The following is a 14,809-nucleotide window of genomic DNA, read 5'->3' on the forward strand; positions in this document are numbered from 1 at the left end:
TGAGCAGTGAGTACAGTATACCAAGATGAAAGTAGTACAAGTAAATCACTTTTACCTGGACAGGCTGTTTGGGGCCCTCGACAGTGGGAAGGGAGGAGGTGAAAGGGCAGGTGTTGCATCTCTTGCACTTGCATGGGAAGGTGCAGTGGGAAGGGGAGCGGCTGTTCAGGGTGATGGAAGAGCAGACCACAGTGTTGCGGAGGGAATGGTCTCTTTGCAATGTTCAAAGTGGAGGGGAAGATGTGTTTGGTGGGGGCATTGTGCTGGACTTGGCGGAGGATGATCCATTGTATGTGGAAGCTGGTGACTGGAAGGTGAGGACAAGGGGGACCTATCGTGCTTTTGGGAGGGAGGTGAAGGGGTGAAGGCAGTTGAGGAAATGGGATGGATACAGTCGAGGGCCCTGTCAACCACAGTGGAGGGGAATACTTGGTTGAGGAAAAAGTAAGATATATTGGAAGCACTGGTATGGAAGGTGGCACCGTCAGAACAGATTCAACGGAGATGGAGAAACAAAAAGAATTGAAGCGAGTCCTTACAGAAAGCTGCGTGGAAGGAAGTGTAATCAATGTAGCTGCGGGAATTGGTGGACTTATAATAGATATTGATTGACGGCCTAATGCAGAAATAAAGACAGAAAATCTGTGAAAGTCAGAGATAGACCATGTGAAGGTGAGGGAGGGGTGGTAATTGGAAGCAAAGTTGTGGTGTGACCCCCAGTATGTTAATGGTGGGTGACTCGATGATGGTAACGTATAAAATTCTGACGGGACTGCACAAGTTAGATGCAGGAAGAATGTTCCCGATGTTGGGGATGTCCAGAACCAGGGGACACAGTCTAAGGATAAGGGGTAAGCCATATAGGACCGAGATGAGGAGAAACTTTTTCACCCAGAGAGTTGTGAACCTGTGGAATTCTCTACCACTGAAAGTTGTTGAGGCCAGTTCACTGGACATATTCAAAAGGGAGTTAGATGCGGCCCTTACGGCTAAAGGGATCAGGGGGTATGGAGAGAAGGCTGGGGTGGGGTACTAAGGTTGAATGATCAGCCATGATCATATTGAATGGCGGTGCAGGCTCGAAGGGCCGAATGGCCTGCTCCTGTACCTATTTTCTATGTTTCTATGAAGGGAATAGTCAGAGATGAACCATGTGAAGGTGAGGGAGGGGTGGTAACTGGAAGCAAAGTTGATGACATTTTCCAGTTTGGTGTGACCTCCAGTATGTTAATGGTGGGGGACTCGGTGATGGTAATGCCATAGAATATCAACGGGAGCTGGTTAGGGATCTTTTCACTGGAGATGGTCATTGTCTGGCACTTAAGTGGCAAGTAAAATTTGTACCACACATCAGTTCAAGCTGGAATGTTGTCCAGTTCCATGTTCACACCACGATCCGTTCACCCATCACCCCTGTGCTTGCTGACCTACACTGGCTCCTGGTCCAACAACACCTTGATTTAAAAATTCTCAGGGCAAGAATTTCCTATCAGCCCACCAGCGCCCGATCTGCGCCCAAAAGACCGCTAAGACTGGGAAGATTATCGCCAGCGAAAACTCCCCCCCGCCCCCCCCAAAATAAATCGGCCGAGTGAAAAACATGGGCTTTGCACCCCCATTCTGGGTGAAAAAGTGCAACTTAGGATCAATTGGGCAGTTCGTAAACAAAATGGGTGAAAAATATTTTTTAAAAATCAATTAAAAATTTACCCCGAGGTTGCAGGTTGGGCCGAACACCAGAAAAACAATAAAAATAATTTTTCAAAAAACATCAACTAAATAAAATCAAAAAAACATTCCCAAGACAACTTAAAATTAAATCACAACATATTTTTAAAATAATTAATAAAAAAAACAATTACTAATCTTTTTCTTGCTCGTGGGCGTTTTTTAAAACTTACCAACGGGTCACCGTTCAGTCAAATATCGCGCCAGGGCGATCTGAGGACGATACACGCTGGCAGTCCGCTCCCCAGCGGTACCTCGAAACCGCCGATGTAACTTAGGTGAGGAAATTTTCGCTCAACTGATTACCACCCACAATGACCAATAAGCGGTAAATCCCAGCCCTCAATCTCTTGTTTAAATCTCACCATGGCCCTCACCCCCTCCCTATCTCTGTAAATTCCTCCAGCTCTACAACCCTCCAATATAGCTGTAATCCTCCAATTGTGGCCTCTTGTGCATCCCCCACTTCCTTTGCCCCACCATTGGGGCCTATGCCGTCTAGGCCTCAAATTCTCTGGAATTCCCTCCCTAAACCTCTCACCAGTCCCACCTCTTTTAAGACGCTCCATGAAAACTAACACTTTAACCAAGCTTTTGGCTTCCTATCCCAATATCTTCTTTGGCTCAGTGTCAATTAGTGTCTGATTACGCTCCTCCGAAGTCCCTTGGGATATTTTACTATGCTAAAGGCGACGTATAAATGCAAGTTAATAATGTTCTCTTCACTGGCATTGCTAGTTCAGCCATAATGTCATTTTCACACCCCCTCCCCAGTATTGCATTTGGCTGACAATCAGCTGCTCCCCGGGCTCATTGTAATGAACACTGCGGCAGACAGCGCAAACCCTCCAATCACTGCGCAGCAGACAGCACAACTCTTTTGATAGGACAAAATTAACCAGTTAAATCAAGTGCCCCCCAATCTGGGGGACACTCCAAATATTTTTAAAGGCCCTTTTTTTGGTTTGTTTTCTTTTGGTATTTTTTGTAGTTTTATTTTGTTTTTTTGGGCACTAAAATCATAATTTTTACAAGTGCCCCCTATAAAAGGGGAGGGGGACACTAAAGCTGGCAATTAAAACAAATTAAACTTTAAAACATATAAAATCAAATAAAAATTTGGTTGCCGGGGGTGATGATGCACTCCAGTCCCTCCGGTGCCCACCTCTCGCGGAAGGCCGCGAGCGTACTGGTGGACACCGCGTGCTCCATCTCCAAGGACACCCTGGCCCGGATGTAGGCGCGGAAGAGAGGCAGGCAGTCAGGCTGAACGACCCCCTCGACCGCCCGCTGCCTGGACCGGCTGATGGCACCCTTGGCCATGCCCAGGAGCAGTCCAACAAGGAGGCCCTCGGACCGACCCGCTCCCCTCCGCACAGGGTGCCCAAAGATCAGGAGTGTGGGACTGAAGTGCAGCCAGAAATTGAGGAGCAGCTCCTTTAAATAATGAAACAGGGGCTGCAACCTCGTACATTCAATAAAAACGTGGAACACGGACTCTTCCAGACCGCAGAAATTGCAGGCAGCCTGGGAGCCTGTGGACCGACTTAAAAATTTATTGCATGGGACTGCTCCGTGCACCACCCTCCAGGCCAAGTCCCTAATAAATAGTGGGAGGACTCCCGCGTAGAGTGCACTCCATTGGTGACCCCCGCCTCCTCCGGACGGCAAGATGGTACGCCATGGCGGGTCCGGACGGCAGACGAGGATGGAAAGGTTGAGAGTGTGCAGGAGCAGCCCGTACAGGAAACCTCTCCGCGCAGAACTGAAAGGCACGGAGGGGATTTCCCCGAGGCGGCTCAAGTTGTGAGGCGCCGGCTCCCGAGGTTCCGGGGTTTGGCGCCGATGAGGAATTCCGTCCGGACGGGGGTCAGTTTGGACTGGATCTCCCCACATGTTTGAGCCTCCTCGACACACCTAACGGAGTCAGGTCCTAGACTGTTTTTAGCGACTCGATGACATCGGCCGCACGGCGGACGTCGGACGAATTTAGGCGCCGTGCCAGCATGCCAGGCACCATCCAGCCCGCTCCTCCGCCATCGAGCAGGTCCCTGACCCTGGTCACCTCGCCAGCCACAGCCCTCTCGTCCGACTAAAACCTCGGTCGTGGAGGTACGGATTCCTGAGCAGCGGCTCCTGCAGGACAGCCGCCACTCCAGACGGTGGAGGGCTGCACTTGGTGGAGACTTTGTTCCAGACCCTGATGAGTTCCTGGTAAAAGACAGGCAGCCCCTGGACGGCGGTCCTGACGCCCCCCCCCCCAAGCTCACAAACAGGAGCTGCGTGTCGTAGTTGAGGCTGTACTGCTGGCGGAAGAAATACGTCGCCAGCGCACGCCACCTAGGAGGGGGCTCAACGTAAAGGTATCTCTGCAGGTTCTGAAGACGGAAAGTCGCTAGCTGGGTGCTGACGCACACCAACGACTGACCACCTTCCCTAAGCGGGAGACTCAAGACTGCGGCAGAGACCCAGTGCTTCCTGTTGTTCCAGAAGAAGTCTACCAGCTTCTTCTGTGCAGACAGCACAAACCCTTCAATAACCGCGCGGCAGACAGCACGAACCCCCTAATCACCACGTGGCACACAGCACAAACCCTCCAATCACCGCACTACGCACAACGCGAGCACCCCCAATTACTGCTGACACACAGTACAAACCCTCCAATCACTGTGCAGCACACAACACAAACCCTCCAATCACCGTGCGGCACACAGCGCAAACCCTCCAATCACCGCATGGCACAGAGCGCAAACCCTCCAATCACCGCGTGGCACAGAGCGCGAACCCTTCAATCACCATACAGGACACAGCGAGAACCCTCCAATCACCACACGGGACACTGCGCGAACATTCCAATCGCCGCACTAGCCTGGCTTTCTTCTCCAATTAACATTCAGAAATGAGAGGAGCTGCCTGTCATTGGTTGGATGATTCGTTATTATTCTGCCCCGGGTTGAAAGTGGGACGGCAAATGGAAGTGGTGCCTCTCCAGTAACACCGAGCTGCCACAGGCTGCAGCTCCAGTAATGAGCTGTAAAGATTCCAAAACCTTGAGGGACGTGAATAAAAATGAGAGAAATGGCGAGGTCTCCGATATGGAGTGAAACCCCAATACCTGCGACTGAAATCATCGCTTTCACCACTTTGACCAGGGCTTCCAGTCCGTGCTCTGCAGAGCAGTCCAGATTTTTGCAGTAATTATCCAGGCGTTGCAGCCAGCTCTTGTTCTGCATACACTGGGTCTCGGTATATACCGTGGGGTGTAACACTGTCCCCGGCTGAAGCTCCTGGATAAAGGCTTCAATGTCAACTACAAAATATGAAAGAACAACTACAAAATATGAAAGTGGGATTCAAATTACAGGGGCATTGGAACCGGTTCTGGGGGAGGTGGGACCAGTACAAACTGGACGGTCTGCACCTGGGCAGGACCGGAACCAATGTCCTAGGGGGAGTGTTTGCTAGTGCTGTTGGGGAGGAGTTAAACTAATATGGCAGGGGATGGGAACCAATGCAGGGAGACAGAGGGAAACAAAAAGGAGACAAAAGCAAAGGACAGAAAGGAGATGAGGAAAAGTGGAGGGCAGAGAAACCCAAGGCAAAGAACAAAAAGGGCCACTGTACAGCAAAATTCTAAAAGGACAAAGGGTGTTAAAAAAACAAGCCTGAAGGCTTTGTGTCTTAATGCAAGGAGTATCCGTAATAAGGTGGATGAATTAACTGTGCAAATAGATGTTAACAAATATGATGTGATTGGGATTACAGAGACGTGGCTCCAGGATGATCAGGGCTGGGAACGCAACATCCAGGGGTATTCAACATTCAGGAAGGATAGAATAAAAGGAAAAGGAGGTGGGGTAGCATTGCTGGTTAAAGAGGAGATTAATGCAATAGTTAGGAAGGACATTAGCTTGGATGATGTGGAATCTATATGGGTAGAGCTGCAGAACACCAAAGGGCAAAAAACGTTAGTGGGAGTTGTGTACAGACCTCCAAACAGTAGTAGTGATGTTGGGGAGGGCATCAAACAGGAAATTAGGGGTGCATGCAATAAGGGTGCAGCAGTTATAATGGGTGACTTTAATATGCACATAGATTGGGCTAACCAAACTGGAAGCAATACGGTGGAAGAGGATTTCCTGGAGTGCATAAGGGATGGTTTTCTAGACCAATATGTTGAGGAACCAACTAGGGGGGAGGCCATCTTAGACTGGGTGTTGTGTAATGAGAGAGGATTCATTAGCAATCTCATTTTGCGAGGCCCCTTGGGGAAGAGTGACCATAATATGGTGGAATTCTGCATTAGGATGGAGAATGAAACAGTTAATTCAGAGACCATGGTCCAGAACTTAAAGAAGGGTAACTTTGAAGGTATGAGGCGTGAATTGGCTAGGATAGATTGGCGAATGATACTTAAGGGGTTGACTGTGGATGGGCAATGGCAGACATTTAGAGACCGCATGGATGAACTACAACAATTGTACATTCCTGTCTGGCATAAAAATAAAAAAGGGAAGGTGGCTCAACCGTGGCTATCAAGGGAAATCAAGGATAGTATTAAAGCCAAGGAAGTGGCATACAAATTGGCCAGAAATAGCAGTGAACCCGGGGACTGGGAGAAATTTAGAACTCAGCAGAGGAGGACAAAGGGTTTGATTCCAGCAGGGAAAATGGAGTACGAGAAGAAGATTGCAGGGAACATTAAGACGGATTGCAAAAGTTTCTATAGATATGTAAAGAGAAAAAGGTTAGTAAAGACAAACGTAGATCCCCTGCAGTCAGAATCAGGGGAAGTCATAACAGGGAACAAAGAAATGGCGGACCAATTGAACAAGTACTTTGGTTCGGTATTCACTAAGGAGGATACAAACAACCTTCCGGATATAAAAGGGGTCAGAGGGTCCTGAGGAGGAGGAGGAACTGAGGGAAATCCTTATTAGTCGGGAAATTGTGTTGGGGAAATTGATGGGATTGAAGACCAATAAATCCCCAGGGCCTGATGGACTGCATCCCAGAGTACTTAAGGAGGTGGCCTTGGAAATAGCGGATGCATTGACAGTCATTTTCCAACATTCCATTGACTCTGGATCAGTTCCTATGGAGTGGAGGGTAGCCAATGTAACCCCACTTTTAAAAAAAAGAGGGAGAGAGAAAACAGGGAATTATAGACCGGTCAGCCTGACATCGGTAGTGGGTAAAATGATGGAATCAATTATTAAGGATGTCATAGCAGCGCATTTGGAAAGAGGTGACATGATAGGTCCAAGTCAGCATGGATTTGTGAAAGGGAAATCATGCTTGACAAATCTTCTGGAATTTTTTGAGGATGTTTCCAGTAGAGTGGACAAGGGAGAACCAGTTGATGTGGTATATTTGGACTTTCAGAAGTATTGGACAAGGTCCCACACAAGAGATTAATGTGCAAAGTTAAAGCACATGGGATTGGGGGTAGTGTGCTGACATGGATTGAGAACTGGTTGTCAGACAGGAAGCAAAGAGTAGGAGTAAATGGGGACTTTTCAGAATGGCAGGCAGTGACTAGTGGGGTACTGCAAGGTTCTGTGCTGGGGCCCCAGCTGTTTACACTGTACATTAATGATTTAGACGAGGGGATTAAATGTAGTATCTCCAAATTTGCGGATGACACTAAGTTGGGTGGCAGTGTGAGCTGCGAGGAGGATGCTATGAGGCTGCAGAGCGACTTGGATAGGTTAGGTGAGTGGGCAAATGCATGGCAGATGAAGTATAATGTGGATAAATGTGAGGTTATCCACTTTGGTGGTAAAAACAGAGAGACAGACTATTATCTGAATGGTGACAGATTAGGAAAAGGGGAGGTGCAACGAGACCTGGGTGTCATGGTACATCAGTCATTGAAGGTTGGCATGCAGGTACAGCAGGCGGTTAAGAAAGCAAATGGCATGTTGGCCTTCAAGGGGATTTGAGTACAGGGGCAGGGAGGTGTTGCTACAGTTCTACAGGGCCTTGGTGAGGCCACACCTGGAGTATTGTGTACAGTTTTGGTCTCCTAACCTGAGGAAGGACATTCTTGCTATTGAGGGAGTGCAGCGAAGGTTCACCAGACTGATTCCCGGGATGGCGGGACGGACCTATCAAGAAAGACTGGATCAACTGGGCTTGTATTCACTGGAGTTCAGAAGAATGAGAGGGGACCTCAGAGAAACGTTTAAAATTCTGATGGGTTTAGACAGGTTAGATGCAGGAAGAATGTTCCCAATGTTGGGGAAGTCCAGAACCAGGGGTCACAGTCTAAGGATAAGGGGTAAGCCATTTAGGACCGAGATGAGGAGAAACTTCTTCACCCAGAGAGTGGTGAACCTGTGGAATTCTCTACCACAGAAAGTTGTTGAGGCCAATTCACTAAATATATTCAAAAGGGAGTTAGATGAAGTCCTTACTACTAGGGGGATCAAGGGGTATGGCGAGAAAGCAGGAATGGGGTACGAAGTTGCATGTTCAGCCATGAACTCATTGAATGGCGGTGCAGGCTAGAAGGGCCGAATGGCCTACTCCCGCACCTATTTTCTATGTTTCTATGTAACACAATGACAGGCATGAGTGGTTAACATGCAACAGTAGTACAGGTAGGACCTCGGCCTTATCCACGATTCCCTTATCCAGCACCACCCCTTGTCCGGCATGATTCTGGTGGCCGGGGGCGAATGCAACGAACGCGGCTGCCCTCCAGCCCGCCGACAGTCAGCCCGCTGGGGGCTTGCCGGCACTTCGCGGACCGCCCGGGGTACCGATCTCCTCCCCCCACAACACCCCCCCCCCCCGCCCTCGGGCTGACCTCCATTTATCCGGAAAAATCCCTTATTCGGCATAGGCCAGGTCCCGAGGATGCCGGATAAGGGAGGTTCAATCTGTATAATTAAATATGTAATACAGTAACAACTGAAATACAACCAAACATCTTCAATCAAAGGCGGGTAAATAAGGTACAGATCAGCCACAATATAAATGAATGGCAGAACTGTCTCAAGGGGCTGAATAACCTCCTCCTGTTCGTAAAAGCAGCCATCAACCTCGAAAAACCCTAACTCAGGTTCGTTGTGTCTGTGTCCATCTTGCTGCCAACACCCGCCACACCCCCATGTTTCTTTCAGTTCTGCTAAGAGTTGGCAAACTTTCTCTCTCCAATCTGTATTTCTGAGGATTGCTGTTTCACTTTCACCCACAACAATTATTTCACACACAGGATAGCTCCAAAAAGCCAGAATGAACAGAGTATCATCCAGCCCCAAAGAATAATCAGAATAAAGCCGGACGGACCACACAGCTACAACCTAGGCATCGGGTCAGGACACCACGAAAGCACACCCAGTCCAGTCAACCCTGCCAAGTCCTCAGTAACATCTGGGGATTGGTGCTGAAGTTGGGAGCGATATCCAACAGATTCGTCAAGCAACAAACTGATATAGCCTCACTCACAGAATCATGTAATAATAGAGAAAGGGCAGCAGTATTGAATAACTATTTTGCCTCAGTTTTTACTAAAGAAGACAATGAAATAGACACTTCAATAGAGGAGAAGCTTAAAAAGTACATTAATACAGTTGGGATAGAAAGGGAGGAAATAACTGACAAACTAGCAAACTAAAAGGAGGATAAAACCCTCGGTCTGGATGGTATTCACCCACACATACTCGAAGAAACTAGAGAGGAGATAGCAGAGGCAGTAGTTTACATATACACAAACGTTCCATAGAAAAGGGGGTAGTTCCGAAGGACTGGTGGAAAGGTAATGTTGTTCATATATACAAAAAGGGAGATGGAATAAATTGTGGGAACTATAGACCAGTCTGCTTAACGCCAGTGATAGGAAAGATACTGGAATCTATACTAAAAGAAATGATAGAAGCGCATCTATATACAGAAAATAATTTTTCTTAAAGTCAGCATAACTTCCGAAAGGCCAAGTCATACTCAACTAATCTGTTAGAATTCTTTGACGAGGTAATGGAAAGAGTAGATATGGGTAATGCAGAAGATGCCATGTACTTGGATTTCAAAAGGCCTTTGATAAAGGTACAACATGGTAGGCTCATGATAAAGGTTAGGGCTTGTGGAGTCAGGAGCAAATGGCTGAATGGATAGCAAATTATCTGTGATATGTACCTTTCATCAATGTTCCCTCTAAGCTGCATGGCTCTCTGAGGTTCTTGCGCAGCCCGCGACCGGCATTTTCAATGTTAAATTTTGCGCATGTGCGAATGGGCTGTGAGTGGGCTGCGCAACAAAAAAGATTAGGATTAACATTGCCTTTGATGGAGGCAAAATATGGTTTATAAAGGAGCAAGATTTACAATAGTTCTTCAGAGGGCTTGAAAGATAGAACTAGAAGTCGAAAACCACTCGTGTCTAGTTGAGCCGATCATTCAAACTAGGTATCAATAAAGTCTGTTCCATTTACTCCACCATCAGGTGTCTCATGCTTACTTGAAATGTTTTGTCGTGAACCAGAGGAGGAAGGAGGTTGAACGCCAACAGCCATCAGCATCTCGGGATTTTGTGGGGACCTCTAGCCTTTGTTGTGTCGGTGCACTCAACTATTTCTTGATGTCACGTGGCTGAAGTCTGGCATCTGTGATGGGGAGGCCGAGAAGGATCAGCCACTCAGCAATTGTTGCTGAAGATAGTTGTGTACATTTCAGCCTTGTATTTTGCACTCACTTTCAGGTACACCTGGTGTCACTCCTGGTATGCTCTTCTGTGCGCTTCACTGCACTAGGATCGGTCATCTGACCTGATAGTAATGAAGAAGTGAGGGATATGCTGGGCCACGAGGTTAAAAATTGCAGTGGAATCTAATTCTGCTGATGGCCCACAGAGCCTCATGGAAGCTCAGTTTTGACCTGCCAGATCTGTTCTTAATCCGTGCCGTTTAGTACAGTGACAGTGTCACATGACTGGAGGATGAGTGTCCTCAGTGTGAAGAGGGTGCTTGGTCTCCACAAGGGCTGTGTGGTGGTCATTCCTACCAATGCTGTTATGGACAGATGCATCTGTGACAGGTAGATTGGTGAAGACAAAGTAAAGAAAGTTATTGTCTCATGTTGGCTCTCGTACCTCCTGTAAGCCCAGTCTGGCAGCTATGACCTTCAGGACTTGGCAGATCGGTCTGTGATGATACTAGTGTGACGGACATTGAATTTGCTCACCCAGCGTACATTGTGCCCTTGCCACCCTCAGTGCTTTCTTCAAGTGGTGTTCAACATGGATGAGTACTCATTCAGCGGAGATATATGGTAATCAGCAGGAAGATTCCGTGCCCATGTTTGACCTGAAGCCATGAGACTTCATGGAATCCCAACATGATGACGAGCACACTCTCACCCGACTAGTACTGTATTCCCACCCAATGTTCCCTGTAATCTTTTTTTTCTAAGGCCACTTTAAGGGGCTGTACGGCCCGTTCAAAATGCCGCGCATTCATGCTTTTTCTATTGAAAAGCTGGCAAGCCGACTGCGCGGGACCCTTAGAGCGCTATGCGGCTTGAAAACATTGCCCCCACCTCAGTCAGTGAGTCAGTCCTGTCGGTAGGACAGGATATAACCAGTGATGGTGATGGAAGAGTCTGGGATGTTGCTGATAGATATGATTTACATAGAATATCATCATCATAGGCGATCCCTCGAACGAGGATGACTTGCTTCCACACGAGTTCACAGATGCCTCAATGAAGGACCGAACTCCAATTGAGGGGGTGGAAGATGCCTGTGCGTGGATTTTTTTTAATGGGTGACCATTGTCCATCAGCCACTACACGGGCTTGACAGAGCTAGGCCTTTATCCAGTGGCAAGGGTTAACCAGGACGACTGGAGACCTGCTCTGCTGCACGGACCTAGTGCGCGCACATAAACCGTTAATGTCAACTATTTATCACTCCCTGTAACACATGGGTATTTTGTCTCAACTTGTTACTCTAAAAGTCACCTCCCTTGAGCCCTGTGCTGTGAGAGTGTACAGGAATACTATACTTCATTCCCCTCGCTCTTAAATATCAGTCATGACTGGACTGTGATTAAGATTAAGGCCCATACCCAACTAACTATTGCATCAGTGTATTTTACATCAGTGTATCAGCTGTATTGACAAAACCGAATATATTGAACAAAAACCAAAGCGATTCGACCAGAGTGCTGCAGACAGCAGCGATTGGAACTCCCCGAACATAACAATAAAGTAAGCTTGCAGGAAGTTGGAGAAGCTGAACAAGGCTGAGTGGGTTGCACAGCAGGATACTAAATCTTCCCGTTTGCTCAAAGTATGGAATGGATTGAACGACACACACAATGACATAGAATATACAGCATAGAAAAGGGCCATTTGACTCAACCACTTCCTGTTCAAGTGAGTGCCACGTCTAACTTGAGTAAATAAATTTGTCCTTATTTCCCTATTGGATTTATTAGCAACTATCTTGTATTTATGGCTTAGATTTGAATCCTGTAATTCTAGAAATAAATCCCAGTACTTTGTTAGCATTTTTAATTGGTTTGCTGGCCTGCGATGCTGCTATTAATGATTTGTTCACCTCTATCCTTAGATTCCTTTGCTCTTCTGTCCCATTCAGTTCCTTATTTTCCAAAGGTGTAGGTGACAGGTCTATTTTTCCTACGAAAGTGCATCGTCTCACATTTATCTATGTTAAAGTTCAATTGGCATTGAACTGCACAGTCTGCAAGTTTTCTAATGTCTTTTTGTATCACGTTACATTCTTCCTCAGTGTTAGCTATACCCCCAGGTTGGTTGTAAAAACCCAACTACTTCACTAATGACCTTTAGAGAAGGAAACCTGCGTCCTTACCCAGTTTGCCCACATATGACTCCAGTCCCACACCAACGTGATTGACTTTTAACTGCCTTCTGAAGTGGCCCAGCAACCCACTCTGTTGTATCAAATTGCAACAAGAATAAAACACTACATGAACTGTAGCAGTTCAAGAAGGCCCACCACAAATTCTCAGGGCCACTAAGGATGGGCAATAAGCACTGGCCTTGACAGAGATGCCCGTATCCAGAGAATTCATGTTTTCTCCATATACTCTATAGTTAGCTACGTTTTTTTTTCGCAGAACACATGCTGATTCCTCAGCCAATTCCAATGGGATCCCTTTGGCCATTGTTAACAACCAGATTCTACCAGATTCTCGGTGACATCGGAATGGGAATAGTTATATTTTGCTTTTTCCAATTGTTTATGAGGAAGATTTACTCTGTATAATATGGGATATCCAACTCAAATGTCCCCAATGGGTGCACACAAATGTGACATATGGTAGTGTTCATTCTGGGTGAAGATATCACAACCATCGGTCAGGCAGAGTCAGCGTGGATTTATGAAGGGGAAGTCATGTTTGACAAATTTGCTAGAATTCTTTAAGGATAGAAACATAGAAATTAGGTGCAGGAGCAGGCCATCCGGCCCTTCGAGCCTGCACCGCCATTCAATAAGATCAAGGCTGATTATTCAACCTCAGTACCCCGTTCCTGCTTTCTCTCCATACCCCTTGATCCCTTTGACCGTAAGGGCCATATCTAACTCCCTTTTGAATATATCTAATGAACTGGCCTCAACAACTTTCTGCGGTAGAGAATTCCACAGGTTAACCACTCTCTGACTGAAGAAGTTTCTCCTCATCTCCGTCCTAAATGGCTTACCCTTATTCTTAGACTGTGACCCCTGGTTCTGGAACTCCCCAGCAACGGGAACGTTCTTCCTGCCTCTAACCTGTCCAATCACGTCAGAATTTTATATGTTTCTATGAGATCCCCTCTCATTCTTCTAAACTCCAGTGGATACAAGCCCAGTTGATCCGGTCTCTCCTCATATGTCAGTCCTGCCATCCCGGGAATCAATCTGGTGAACCTTCGCTGCACTCCCTCAATAGCAAGAACGTCCTTCCTCAGATTAGGGGACCAAAACTGAACACAATATTCTAGGTGTGGCCTCACCAAGGCTCTGTACAACCACAGTAAGACCTCCCTGCTCCTATACTCAAATCCTCTAGCTATGAAGGCCAACATGCCATTTGCCTTCTTCACCGCCTGATGTACCTGCATGCCAAACTTCAATGATTGATGTACCATGACACCCAGGTCTCATTGCACCTTCCCTTTTCCTAATCTGTCACCATTCAGATAATATTCTGTCTTCCTGTTTTAGCCGCCAAAGTGGATAACCTCACATTTATCCACATTATACTGCATCTGCCATGCATTTGCCCACTCACCTAACCTGTCCAAGTCATCCTGCAGTCTCTTAACATCCTCCTCACAGCTCACACCATCACCCAGCTTAGTGTCATCTGCAAACTTGGAGATATTACATTCAATTCCTTCATCTAAATCATTGATGTATATTGTAAATAACTGGAGTCCCATCACTGAACCCTGCAGCACCCCACTGGTCACTGCCTGCCATTCTGAAAAGGACCTGTTTAAGCATGATCTCCCTTTCATAAGTTCATGCTGACTTGGACTGGTCCTGTCACTGCTTTCCAAATGTGCTGCTATTGCATCTTTAATAATTGATTCCAACATTTTCCCCACTACCGATGTCAGGCTAACCGGTCTATAATTTCCCGTTTTCTCTCTCCCTCCTTTTTTAAAAAGTCATGTTATATTAGCTACCCTTCAGTCCATAGAAACTGATCCAGTCAATAGAATGTTGGAAAATGATCGCCAATGTATCCACTATTTCTAGGGTCACTTCCTTAAGTACTCTGGGATGCAGCCTATCAGGCCCTGGTGATTTATCGGCCTTCAATCCCATCAATTTCCCTAACACAATTTACTGACTAATAAGGATTCCCTTCAGTTCCTCCTTTTCGCTAGACCCTCGAACCCCTACTATTTCCGAAAGGCTATTTGAGTCTTCCTTAGTGAAGACAGATCCAAAGTATTTGTTCAATTGGTCTGCCATTTCTTTGTTCCCCATTATAAATTCACCTGGTTCTGTCTGCAAAGGACCTACATTGGTCTTCACTAATCTTTTTCTCTTTACATATCTATAGAAGCTTTTGCAATCAGTTTTTAGGTCTCCGGCAAAC

This window comes from Pristiophorus japonicus, chromosome 14 (assembly GCF_044704955.1).
Source record: "Pristiophorus japonicus isolate sPriJap1 chromosome 14, sPriJap1.hap1, whole genome shotgun sequence".
NCBI classification, from domain to species: Eukaryota; Metazoa; Chordata; class Chondrichthyes; family Pristiophoridae; genus Pristiophorus; species Pristiophorus japonicus.